At 44.4% G+C, this 14,129-nt stretch overlaps 1 protein-coding gene across 1 annotated transcript in view; it reads left to right on the forward strand.

The window, feature by feature from the left end:
- Positions 1-14,129, forward strand: part of PARG (poly(ADP-ribose) glycohydrolase) — a 911,041-nt gene that overhangs the window by 768,236 nt on the left and 128,676 nt on the right. The window lies entirely within an intron of this gene.

A 14,129-nucleotide genomic window follows, 5' to 3' on the forward strand; every position in this document is an offset into this window, starting at 1 on the left:
CCTGCTGTATGTGCCTACTCCCCCACCCCCGTTGTCCGTGATGATAATAGGTCTCGCGTAAATGCGAGACCTATTGCATTGCAAATGCTTGTTTCCGATTCCACTTATTCTCGGACATGCTCTCTTAAAATATTTCCTTACAAGATCCCAATTTGCTCACCCAACATCTGGTTCGTGCTCCTGATAGCATTCACTGTTTCCTTATTCATATTATTTCTGCATAGTCAGGGACTTGTGCATTACATTTCAGGGAGCAAAACTGGATCCCAAACCCCTAATCCTGAAAACATCAGTTTCCCCTGCCTTTTAGTATACTATCTCGCAATGTAATGTGTGGACAGCAGAGAAGGACTCTCGCTCTCTGTTCCCAAAGCAGAGTAGGCCTGGCTGAAACTGAAGTTACTATCGTGAGTAACTTCACGTTATGTTTCTTACGCAGATTTTCTGAAATTATGACCGTTTGCGTAAATATGCAGCATTTGTGGTAAGAATTATCACAAAATATCCACTGGAACACCAGATTGCAAGTGGCTGTTTGCAGTGCTTTTATTTAATGCGTCCTTGTGTCTCATTCTAATGTATTGCGTGAAATGACAGATTCGCATTTTGCATAAATACATGTAATTTAGTGTAATGTAATTGCGCAAAAGCTAATTGCGCAAATTTAGCAGACCCCTGAGATGTACGCCACTTTGAGCTGTTGGCATAACCTTATTGAGGAAATGAGAATAAATAAACTGCATAACCACCAGACAAGTGAATTCAGATTAGATTGTTCTTTATAGTTTAGCAAATACTCTACTTAAACAAGAAGGATAATGACCTTTGCAGCAATATCTGCCTCTCTGCAATTGAGTATTCACAACATTTTACCTTCAGTCCTTTCAGCACTGATTTTGTACCATGTGCCGGCGATAAACTCTAAACTGTGACCGCATCCCATTAAATGTGGTTTGTAAAAACCTGTCTGGTCTTAACATAAGCTTGCTACAACCTATAGAATAAATTATACCATCTATTAATGTAGCTCTAAAGTGCTGGCTGTGGATGTAAGGTGTAGCACCCACAAGTATCGGACATGTGAGTTCCTTGAATTCTTGTGAGAGGAAAATGATGCATGTGCCCCCGGTCTTCTTAAATACATTTTCTCTCGAGTGACTGAGATACTCTGCATCCCTAATAGACTCCAAAGTTGGTGAGGCCTTGCTCCATAATCTGGAACAGCCTCTTTGCACCATTTGACCATGATGACTTGTTTGACTGCACACCGCGCCAAAGCAATTGCCTTTCATTGGTGCGGGTGCAGCAGATATGTGTGTGCATTGGGTAGGCCCAGGATAATATTAGCGTGAAATGAAGGAATATTGGTGTGAAAAATGTCATTGATGCTACGGAAGCCTCAGTACAGCATTTTTGTAGTTTTGGACAGGGCCATAGGTGGTGTGTGAGAGTGTCCGTCAAACCACATCTCCTCCAGCCACCAAGCACCTACAGGAGGACCAAGAATTTACTTGTGATGGGGATTTTTCCACCGGTCTTGGTTACCTTAACCATTGCCTCTCTGCCCGCAGTGCAGGTCGCAGTTGTGTGGGCAAAACGGAACATCTCTGCCATTTCTTACTCGAGAGCATGCGCTCCAACTCTGTCTCCCATCTTTTTTATGACGTGGATCATGGTATGCCAAAGAAACACAGACCTTGGGGGTTGCGTAGCTCCTCTCGTATAGATCGTGGTTCTGGTGTATTTTATAATGGTCTGCAACCAGGGGCATGTGTTATTTGGTGATAAGCCATATTTCGATAATGTCAGGCGGTGGAGTGAACATTTTTTAACCTTCAAGTGGGTCACACAGTCTCAGATTTACAAATAGTGCAGGTATTCCGTCTTTGGCAATCCATAACCGTTTTGAAGTAGTTGAAAAAAAACTGCACCCCCTTTTGGTTATAAACATCTCCAAGCTGCTTACAGTTTGCAAACTGTTACGCCTTAAAGTATTTGCCATCCTGTTCCGACATGTACTTGGGATTTCCTATGATGGGGACATCGGGGAACGATTCCATGGGAGAGAACCACGCTATTCCAGGCTGTCATAGTGGGCCGCAGTATCGAAGAGCTATACATCCTCATGGCTTGTGGTTCTTGGGCAGCCAGGGAAGTTTCCAAACATACACACCCATGATGGAATGATCCATAACGCACCAGTGTTTCTCCGAGGTTTTGCAGTGACATTCTAGCGAGTCCTGTAGCTTGGTAGCAGTGTAGTTGTGTACCGTAGTTGGATAGCAGTGTAGTAGTGCTAGAGACAAAGGATTCACAGCCCTTCCTTCTCCGGTGGGCCATAGTAGTGGCTTTTGGGTTTCTGAGCTTTCTTACCCTTTCAGAAAAACTATCAGTCAGTCTCGTATAGCGAGTAATGCGCCCTAGGGTTGCTGTACGAGGAGGACGTGCATAGTGTACAGTATTTTCGGTAAGAGTGTCATTTTAATGGCTGCTGTAGTACGAGAGGCCGCTGTCTGCCAACTCTGTAGGTCTGTACAAGTAGTATGCAAAATATCTGAGTAGTTCTGTGCGGCGAATCCCACTACTATGGGGTAGAGTTTTATACCTAATTATGTGATGTACCATTGTGCCCAGGAAAAGGGGCCTGTCGCTCCCTAGAAACATTGATTCCTTGTATCTGGGACTTTTGCTCAATAACCTAAAATCCCAACACTTTGGTAAAGGCCTTCAACTCATGCAGAAGGGTTGAGAATGTGATGAGAGAGTCAGTGAGCAGTAGGAGGATTTTGTCCACATACAGGGCTCGTTTGTGTTCCATTGTACCAAAGGTTACCCTCACGATATGGGCATTCTGTCAGATAATTTCAGCAAGGGTTTCCATGTACAGAGCAAATAGGAGCGAGAATAGGAGGCAGCCTTGACGCATCCTCCCAATGGGGCCTGATGTAGCACCATTCACTCTTACTCTAGCTTCCGGGTGCCCATAGCCACCCATCACTCATCTCTAAAATCTAGGACCGGTTCTGGACCTACGGGAGAAACGCTGCATGGAGGGACCGCTTCTGCAACCCTTGATGAGTGTAATGATAGAATGCCTGACCCTAAAATGGCGGTCTCATAACGACGTGGGTCATAATGCTACACTGGCTCCCCTTCAGTTGTCTCTCTGAGTCAAGGGGCTGGAGTTGCTCCCCTTCCACCCTGGCATACCCACCTTGACATTGACTTTGGGACATTCCTCTGACTGTTGAGACCTATCTATCTGACCGATGCCCGGAGGAGTTACCTGCTAGCTTCGGAGGAGTTGGGCTGTGGATTTCCCCCACTACCATCACCTACCCAGCCAGATCTTGGGCAGACTTTCCTTCGTCTCTCTGTCGTTTTTCTCCCCCTACCCATTTCCTTTCCCCCTCCCCCTCTACACTCCACTTTTCTTGTCTTCCTATCCCCTTTAAAATGTTTTGCTTAACCGAGACCTTGCTGTTTGGCCCTGGCCCGATGGAGCTACCTGATAGCTAAAGAGGAGATGGGCTTTGGACTTCCCCCTTAGCTGTCACCTACCCAGCCGGACTCTGGGCAGACTTACTTTAGTCTCCCTGTCCTTTATTCCCTCCCTCACCTTCCCTACCCCCTTTCCCTTCTTCGCATCTATGCTCTTGAAATGTTTTTCTAGCAACTGATGTTACCCGACTCTAAGGTACTGTTTAATTTTGTGGAACCTTATGCAATACGCTCTGATACCTTCGGGTCTAGCCAGTGCTATATCGAGCATTTTGTCCGACGCCCGGTGGAGCTGCTCTGTTCAGCTAATTGAGGAGATTGGCCTTGGTTTTTCCCCTTACCGTCACCTGCCCAGCCGGACACTGGACACCATTTCTCCCCCTTCTCCCTGTCTCGCCCCCCCACCCTGCGTATTTCTGCCGATCTGCCTTTCCATGTCTCCTTTCTTTCCATTTTTCTGACCGATTCCCATTGGAGCTTCCAAGAGCGCTATAGAGGAGACTTGCCTTGGATTATCTCCCTGGCCGTCACCTACCCACTCCGTCTTTGGGCTGACTTTCCCTTATCTCTTTTCCGTCTTCCCCCTCGTCCTCTCCCTTCTCACTCCACCTCTCCTCACTCCCTCTCTATTTGGCTCTCAACCTGCTATGGCTCCTTCCTCCCATCCTTTCCTATCAATTCTCTCAACCGTGTTGTTTGTTTACTGTACCTTACTACGCTATTGTAACGGATGTAATTTGTAACACAATGTTCCTCTGCTATAGCGCTCTGATACCTACGGGTCTAGCCAGCGCTTTATAATCCTTTTTGATGTACCTTCTAATACAACGTTCCCCTGGTTATGCGCTCGGATACCTCCGGGTCTAGATAGCGCTATATAACCTTCCCAAATTCAAATAAACTAAAAACAGTTTTTTCCTGAACGCTGAGACTTGAGCAACATGGACGATGAACGTTGGAGCTGCTTGACAGCTAATGAGGAGTCTTGCCCTGGTTTTCCCCCTTGACCGTCACCTATCCAGCTGGTCATTGGGCATTGTTTCCTCCTCGTCTCCCCGGTTTTACTCCTTCCTCCCTTCCCTCCTACAAATTTTTGAAACATTGTTTGTGTACTGTACCTTACTATGCTCTTATCTGATGTAACTTGTAACGCGAGAATCCTAAATGTAAAGCGCTCTGATACCCTCTTGAGTTAAGTTCGCGCTATACAAAACTTTATAAATAAATAAAAATAAATAAATAAAATGGCCAGTGAACTGGGTCAAACGCCTTTTCGGCATCGCTGGACAACAAAGTTAGGGCTTTAGTGTGTGCAGCCTTGTCACTGATGTTTGGTATACGTTTTGGGATAAATCGCATTTGGGAGTGTCCCGCCAGGTCTTGTATGTAGAGAGCTAATTGTCGACTCAAGATGGCCCTGCCCATAAAAATATTTGCATTGACTTTGAGAACAGCAATTTGGAAGGGTCTTTCCCAGGCTAGTGAATGACTGTGATGATGGCTGACTGCATCATAGAAGTGAGGGACCCAGTTTCCTTGAAGGAATTATACAGTTTAGCCTCCAGTGGATCAAGTTGAGGGGAGAATAGTTTGATAGGCTGCTATAAACCTATCTTGGCCAGAGGCTTTGCCAATACGGAGTTTAGATATTTAGGATATCACTAGCTCCACTCCACTCCCTTCATCTAGTGTGTCTGACTGTTATGAGGTGACGTTCGCTAGTGGGATTGTGTTAACATAGGCCTGTATGATCGAAGTGGAGAGTGAGCCTGAGGAGTATAGGAGGCAGTACAAGTGCTGGAACGTCTCTGCTATGTGCTGTGGAGTGTGTACTGTCTCTACCCGGTCAGTATCGATTTTTTCCGGCACTTTCGCTCTGTTAGTTTGCTTGGAATTTGCAAGCAAGCAATTTGCATTTGGTGCGTGACTGGGGTGGAGAGAACGGGAGGATAGATGGGGGGGCTGGTTGCTTCTAGGTCTTCGATTAAGTTACCGGCCCTGGACATGATCTTAAAGTGTTGTGATTCCTATATCTACCAGAAGGGTTCTCATCAAGAGCTGTGAGCTACCCAGATTGTAAGCCTGTCCAGCATATGTCTGGTGTGAGGCTGAAAAGAATGTAAAGTCTTTGATGGCAGGGTGGTAGGTGTGCCAGATGTCAACGAGCCTCAAGTCTTTGAGCCAGACACACTCCGTTTTCAAGAAGGTCCATGATTTCTCCACCGTTTGTGCTGAGCGGTCAGGGCTGGAGTCTATCACCATGTTAAAGTCTCCCTCAGGAAGGATCACCGAGTCTAGGTTCATCATTATTTGTGAGATTGCGTCCGGGAAACAATTTTCTTTGTCGTTCGGAGTGTAGGCATTACTAAGTGTGAATTGTTTGCTGCTCTGTTTGCACCGCCAGCATACTGTCCAGAATTTCAGCAATGGTGGGCAGAATCTTGCCCATAAACTTGTTCGCTAGTAATATGGCTACTCTTCCCGTCTTGTTGAGGCCAGACAAAAAGAGCTGCTTTGTAAACCAGCAGGAATGTACACGGCCCTAGTCTCTCATCGGCAGGTGACTTTTTGTAGGAGACTTAAGTCTCATTTGAAATCCCTGAGCATCCTAAGAAAGGAGAGACGCTTAGTAGGGGCATTGAGACCTAAGGACCTTCACTGGTGAGTGTGTCTAGGCCTTTTATGTAGTTCCAGAGCATGCATATTGCTACATTTGAGCTTCCCTAGTGGGTTGTGTGTGATAGGATTTAGAAATTGAAAACAGCAAGTTGGAGTGCCTCCCAATTTTCCCATTAACATAATCACTGATGTGCACAAAACAGAGTGAGAGGTAAATATCTGCCCATTGGGTCCGTGATCCGTCTTAATGATCCAGTGTTAGCCATTTCCTTCCCTTCAACCTGAACCCCCTGTCGACTGCATGGCTGTAGATAGTCTGCCCTAGAAAACTGTCCCCTGTAGCACAGCTAATAGCCCGCTGTGATCACCGTCTCATGACTAGTGGTCAACTGTTTGCAGCTTATCCAGGACCACCTTCCTTTCAGGTTGTATTTCTACCCTGGATTGTTTCAACATCAACTACTTAGGTGGTACTTTGGCCCATCTTCCTGGTCGTTGTGGAGACCGTTCCCCGCTAGAGGGAGGTCTGTCTGGAACGCCTTCCCTGCGATCTACAGGAGATCTAGGATCCATGCTGCTGCCGTCAGGGAGTGGACTCCGAGGCAGAAGTGGTGATCCCATTAATATTTTACATTGTTGCTCTGTAGGAATGAGGTAACTGGCTTAAGTTGTGGCTCCACTGTATATTGATCGATGATAGGTCTTAATAAAGCCATAGCATGACTCCCTCCAATTGAATGGATCCTTCTTGGCATGCCACATCTATAATCACCTCCTTTTAGCAAAATTAGTACAGGAAGGTCCGGATGTCTGGGGAGAAGTTTCCGGCACCTGTGGCACAGTTGACACTGTGAGGCCCGTCTAGCTTGATTTCTGCTATGGTCAAACCAGGGAGTATATGGATTAGAAGATGCTTCACATAATTCCCAAAGACCCCCTTCTACTCCCTCTGGGGTGATCCCTGGAAGCGGATGTTAGTTCTCTGGGATCAGGTTTCCAGGCCTCTAGATAGCCCTGCTGTGTGAGATTTTATTCCTGTAGGCTCATCAGCTCCCGCCTAAACATGTCCTGTTCCTCCCCTTTCGCGTCACTAGAATCTTCCAGAGTGGACACACAATTACCCAGCTCTCCCAAGTCAAGGCAAATGTACTACAGTTTTTTCGTGACCTTCTTCCTAAGCAAGGAGATGTTCTGTTGGAGCTTACCAAATAATTCCTCTCTGAAGGCCCTAGTCAGGAGGGCGTCCTCCCATGAGGGCGATGACCTCTGTGGGGAGGGTTCTCTGATATCTCCTCTCTATCCATGCTCTGTTCGCGTGTGACTTAGCTTTCTTTGCGGCCGCATTTGAAATCATGTTCTTCAGGCTAGAGTCCTTTCAGGATTTATGTGTCGCCATTGCAGGAAGAGCCACGGCCTCCAAGTGCAGCACAGAGTCCACTCAGCGTTTCGCCTGTGTGCAGGTTCTGTCTGAGGGGTATGTGAGCAGATGGGCCCTTTCTTCTGCCAAGCTCCCAGATGTTCGCCACCAGTCAGGGCTCACCGCTCGAGCCACGAGGCTTCGCCCATTCTGCCTCAAGGCGATTGGGAGGGTCTGCAGGACATGACCCTGCTGACCAAAAGGCCCCCTGCTCCAAGGGTCTTCGCCTGAAGTTCGGTGTTTGCCCCCTGCTGTAGACACACAGTAGAGCAGAGCACCCACCTCAATTTCATTGATACCCCCGAAAGGTGAGGCTGCCCAAGCATCCATTGGCAAACCGCCTCTGAAGCCCGTCGTCAGAGGACAGGGAGGTCCAGCATTACAGCAGGGCAGATTCCATCCCCGCCTGGGACATGGAGCAGTTCAGAGTTACCCCGCTGCCCATGTTGTGTGGTGTCAGAGCTTAACCCAGCAGGTGCTGCCCTCACCCTCGGTCTGGTCTCTGCGGTATGAGGATCATTTTTACACAGTAGGGCTCAATGCAGTCCTAGCAGGAGCAGGTCCATTAGTCTCCAGTGCGGTTGGGCTCCTCCCTTGTTGGAGTGCTGCTTTGTCCGGACTGCGCGGTCTACAGGGCTCACCTCATGGTGTCAGTCAGCATCAGGGAGACCGTTCAGTGTGGTATAGCTTATTTCCATCCCCCGTCTTTCACCTGGCATCAATCACAGCAGAGTAGGCGTAAAGCAGGGACGCTGGGCACGGAGCAGAGGAAAGGAGCTCCTACTCTGTTGCCATCTTGGCTTCATCCCCCGGAAAGCAATTTTTAGAGTGAAATGGCACCAAGTGGCATGATGTGGCAAGTGAAGGTGGGGTTAAAGAAAGTGCCTCTAAAAACTTTAGAAAATAAAGAGAACCCATTTTCAAGATTAATGACATTTAACCCTAAAAGAAAGCATGTAAAAGGCAATCTATAAATTGGTTTCTACCAAATGGTAAATGCCATTGTTTTTCAAATTATTATAGGTCATGAAGAAACAAACAAAGGGGTCACAGAACACTCTTTATATCTCATAGCAAAATTATTAATCAAATAGCCTAGCTGAATGTCGGAGCTCAACTCTCAGGATAGTGACAATAAAAGTAAAACAGTAGTCCTAACCAAAAGAACCATTTAGTAATCGTGGATCAGATGTTCTGTAACAATAGTAATCAACAAATATGGGGTCTATTCAGTACAATCATTTGAAGACATAAAATGGGGTCAGTGGAGGTTCTTTACAACTTTATATCCAGTACTTAACATGAATTGTAGGGCTACTCTGTCTAAACTCCTCACCACATATTTTTCTTTTATGATTTTACAGTCTCAGTGTATCTGCCACATTTCATTTCCAGGGGGCGGGAGGCTAGTGCAGTTGTTCATGGTGGTTTCTCATCATTTACATGCTCCATAGTGAATTCACCTCATAATTGTGCAGTAGGTGATCTGCATAGCCCCTTTTTCTCTTCTCTGTGTAGTGCTAACCTCTCAGAGTTGGCCCATTTCGATACCGACTGCTTCCATTTATGAAGTGGGAGAACTTATGTGGATTTCCATGACATTGCAACCTCTCTTTTTGCCAGCTGTAATGCCAGCTCTAGAAATGTGTTGCTTGCTTTCTTTCCATTTGGGTGGAAGATACCCAGCAAACAGCACTCTGGTCTGAAGAGGGTTACCCAGCCTGTGCTTACTCTCAGGAGCATGTGACTGTTCTCCAGTGCTATACCAAGCTGTAGCATTCACACATCATGTGAAAGAACCCAGTTTCAGCTTGTTTTACATGAAGAGCATTTTGATATGGCCAACTGTTAAATCTTGCTAATCTTGCAAGGTGTTATGTTTGTACTGTGGAGGAAGTTAAATTGGGGGTGTTTAATTCAGGAGTTTCTAGAAACCTTGGGAGTAAATTCAAGTATTTTTTTCAAATCTCCATCCTCTACTTCCCTTCCCAATCAGTGTTTGATTCATCCATCAGACCACACAAAGTTCTAAGCCATGTTAAGGATGACCTCATGAATTAAACCAAGATGCTAATATTTGACTGTTGCCTATTGAAGACAGCTCCTGGACCTCGGGCATTTGAGATACAGTATCCCTACTTTTCCACTCTGTGTGAAAGGTTTTCACGGGTGCCAGGAGTCCATCTCTCCCAACTAACGCTGAAGGTTGTCATGGCTCTCCCAAGAAGTAGCAATCTTCCTCTGTTGTAATTTCTCTTGTTGTGCAACCTGCAATCTATCTATAAAATATTCGCATACTATTGGCATATCAGCCAATTGCAATCCTGATGCATAAGTCAGTCTAGGACAAATTCTTAGACTTCTCTTCCAGAACCCCAGAGTGAGTCTTCTTAATTGTGAAAACACTTTGTCCACCTTTGTCAGTTTCAAGAATAGGTTGTTTAGTTCTAATCTTGGACCCTGACTCATGGGAGTTCATTTTCGCCAGGATGTGCCCCTCCTATCTAATAGTAAATGTCATTCCACTTCAATTTTTTTAATTAGGTGAAATTGTTTCACAGAAATTATATTATTTTGCTATTTGAATGTTTAAAAAACAAATCACGCTTCTTTCCTTACTTGCCACCGTAGACTAACCTATGATCTGCCAGAGATTTTGAAGCTCAAAGAGGTCGACTTCTTCGACAGTTGTATAAGTTGATAGGCTGTAAATAGGAAAACACCTCTGCAGGAATGAGCCAATTTATAATAGCAGATTAAGGAAAGACTTTATCAACAGTAGATATAAGGAACATCTCTTTGTTCTAATAGCCAGTGGCAGCTATGACCCTGGATGTTCTGCTAAGCGCTCACGCTCGTTGGATGACCATCATTGGCCAGTAATTTGTGGGGAAGGAATGGCTTCAGACCCTGGAACGCACCTACATTATCCAGAAACACTTGATTTAAATTCACACAATTTAATTACTTACATACCACCTACCTCACAGTTCGAACACTATGCTATACGCGACTGCACTGACGGTCCACCACAGAGCCAGTGAAAAGCTGACATCGAAAACTGCTCTAGCAGAAGGGGCTGCCCTGCACCTCAACAATTCAAAGAGATATGCAGGAAACCTTTGGCGGAACAATGGAGGGAAGTTGTGGCTAGTTTCACAGATACAGAGGTGAACATAGTAGCTGAACACCGGTAGTAGTAAAGACACATCTCAGCTCCCTGAGGACTCCTGTCAGAGGATCCCTCCTATTCCATCTCACCTGTAAACAGCAATGCATCTACCCATACACCCACCCACACTGATATCACTCTCATTCCCCATAGCCCACACTTCTATTGATGAGAGAATAGTTGCCTCACGTCCAAACTCGCTTGGTTTAGTTTGTTTTCTCCTGTTGTGGTTGACCGTAATTAGATAATATGCCTTAGACTATGTCAGCTAACCAAAGATCTAGGTTAACATTATATTGATGTAAAATGATGCACCGACTGCACACAATCTAATGTTGATAAATTCACAACTTGGGCAGTTTCACGTAGACTGGCAACAAATGCTCCTTCTGGGTGTGCCTACCTCCCGCCACAGGAACACAGTATCAAAATTTCATAAACAGAAAAAATTTCTTGGGGCAAAAGGGAAAAATATTCTTAATAAATGTATTGTCTAAGTACAAATCGGGCAATTTTCACGATAAAAATTGGCATGTTTCACGATAAAAATAACTTGCTCATGGCCTGTTCAACAGTTCCAGTAGTCCTGTAAATCACTCAATTCATACTTTCAAATAAGGTTTCCTAATAGCAGTGATGTACCCAAGTTTCAAATTAAAGGCTGTTCTAGTATAACGAGAAGTTTAACTGGAATAGTGCCGTTCAAAGGTACGTTTTCATGAATAAATTACCAGACCACTGGAACTGGTAAAAAGGCCCTGAGGAGGCGATTTTTATTGTGAAACAAGTGTTGGCCTAATTTTATTTGGACATTAAATTTATTAAGAATATATTTTTCAGTAGCCCGCCGCAATTCTTTCTGTGTATACAATTTAATGTTGGTTTAAAAAAAAGCAGGAATGTAAGATGTAGCCCTGAAACAATAAAGTATAAAACTTTTTGAAAGAAAAGTCTATCCAGGATGTATTAGCGAGTGATAGAAGCATATCTTAGACTTGAGTGGTGATGTGATCATGAAAAGCTGCAGTGTTACAAGAAAGAATTTACATGCTTTCTTCCGTAAATGGTGAAATAGTTAAGTTCTATGTCACAAGAGAACAGCTACTGAAAAAATAATTTCTGATGGATGACTTTTGCAGAAACACGATATTGCAACAATCGTTTTTCTGACTGAATATTTTTCTGATATTCTGCTTGTAGAATGGGCAGTTCTATAGAACACAGAAACAAATACACCCCTCCCCCATTTTCTCACATTTGAGAAATTTGAGACGGATACGTTTGTTTTCTCTGTAGGACGAGGAGAACAAAGATGGTAAGAATTTGTTTTGTACTGAGTCTTCAAATAAGGGTTTCTTTACAGCAGTAACTTACATTATTCACTGGCAAAATCATTACCATTGTCCAGAGATGCACAGGAAGAACTTGTGTGAGCGTCAGTTTCTAAGTAATATCCTTTGTTGAAAAATGTTTGAGCAATATTTGAAAATAAGTTTTTGAGCGAAAGTAGGAGAAATTTGAGAATTGCTTGAGAAAACCTAAGCAAATAAAGAGTTGTGTTTGGAGCTATACTTGCTCTTCCAGCTATCTGAGTAACCGCTAATGCCCTACATGCCGAAAACAGACTTACTCTACACATTGCTGACTCTTCCTACAATTTCAGTCTCTGACCCATGGGCATAGTATGATCTGTGTGATTTGGCAAAGAAAGGTTTGGGGAACCTTTTGGTAAAGCAGCAGGCAATGTGACTGATCTATTGGTAACCAAACATGGGAATTTGCTCAAAGAACAAGAACCCTTGATGCAGCAGTATATTTCTCTTTTGAATCAGGTGGCGGCTGGATCTTGGTGTCGACGTTTTGTGGGGAAATCACAATAGTAGGTTGTTTATATATTGGAATGATGCTGTAATTAGGGTGACCACCTTACTGTGTGTCATTGCAGACACAGATTCCAGATGTGGGCTTATGTGTAGCACCTAATGCAGCCTAATCATCGTTGTGCAGATTTGCTTCCATTGAACTAGTTAGACTAACACTCCTGAGAGCATTGATTTGTAGGTGTAAAGTTCAGGACTAGGAACATATCTTTGATAGCATGGAATGAGTTTGTCACCCTACATGTAAGTGATGCTCTCTTCTGTGAACTTGTCGAGTTGTTATGCTGATAATGAGGCTCCCAAAGAGAGAAATAGTGTAATAATTTTGACCAGTGGATTTAATAGCATGTCAAATTTGCATTCAGAGTCTAAAGATGTATCTTCTATTTTGATTGCTTGATTTGCAATACCATAGAACCAGGACTTTCTCTTGAGTGAGTGTACACTGCCAAAAGAACGTTCTCATTATGCAGCTTTAACCTGTTACAGAAGTGTATCATGTTGATTAACCACAATGTTATGCCTTGATTAGGAAAATCACAACGACGAGTATGCACAAACTATGGTGCAGTGTCAACCGCATAGTACAGCATGTGTTTATAGTAGAAGTATGGTTGCCTGACCATTTCCAACAGCACAAAAGACAATCACGGCTGTAGCGAACCTAGAACTGGGGAAGAAATGTTTGGACAATAAATTATCCAGATATGGCATGAACTCACAGCAGTCAGACACACTTATGAAATGCTACAAGAGTGAGTAAACTCCTCAGCTTTTTATGCACAATGAAATGAGGTATCTGAACATAAAGGTCCTGTAGAGAATAGTGCTGGATGCTTAGTGAAGCCTCTTCTTTGCCCGCCAGTCCATGTCCATATACAGAATCTTCCTCCTATTTGGTATGGGTAACTCAGTAGATATAGGTTCAGAAGTACACATGCCAGGTATCTCCCTATTGTATGAGCATGTTTAATTGTGATCTTGGGCTGTGTGCTGTGTCCTCAGCACATGGCATGTGACAAGGAGTAGCGAACTATCTCGCATCAGCAAAGATGTGCACTTCTCTCTCACTGTGCAGGACGTGAGTGCTCACCACAGCATGAAAGTCTTAATATGCAGGTGTCTAGCTCAGCTTTGCAATCATCCTTGCACTGTCTTGTCTACACATGCGGGGGGCAGTGCAGAATACTAGCCATAGCCTTTATCAGAACACTTTGGAGAAATGAGCTGCAGAGGTCTACTGTACCTCTTAGTACATTCCAGATGCTCACTACAATGGTCTCTAGCAGCAGAAGGAACAACCGTGGCCTCTAGATGAAACATCATACACCGATCACACCAGAGAAGCAATCAGCATAACAGAGAAAATCCCCATGGAGCAAGAAACCAAAATTCCACCCAGAAGCCCTTCATTGGAAAAATGACAAAAGGCCATCCTGCATGGTAGAGGGTAATTATCTGGCAATATCAACATGTACGCCTCCACTATCCCTGCAGTCATATGACAAAAGGCACTCATGTACCAAAGAAGGCAAGTACC

This window comes from Lissotriton helveticus, chromosome 5_1 (genome assembly GCF_964261635.1).
Source record: "Lissotriton helveticus chromosome 5_1, aLisHel1.1, whole genome shotgun sequence".
Classification (NCBI taxonomy): domain Eukaryota; kingdom Metazoa; phylum Chordata; class Amphibia; order Caudata; family Salamandridae; genus Lissotriton; species Lissotriton helveticus.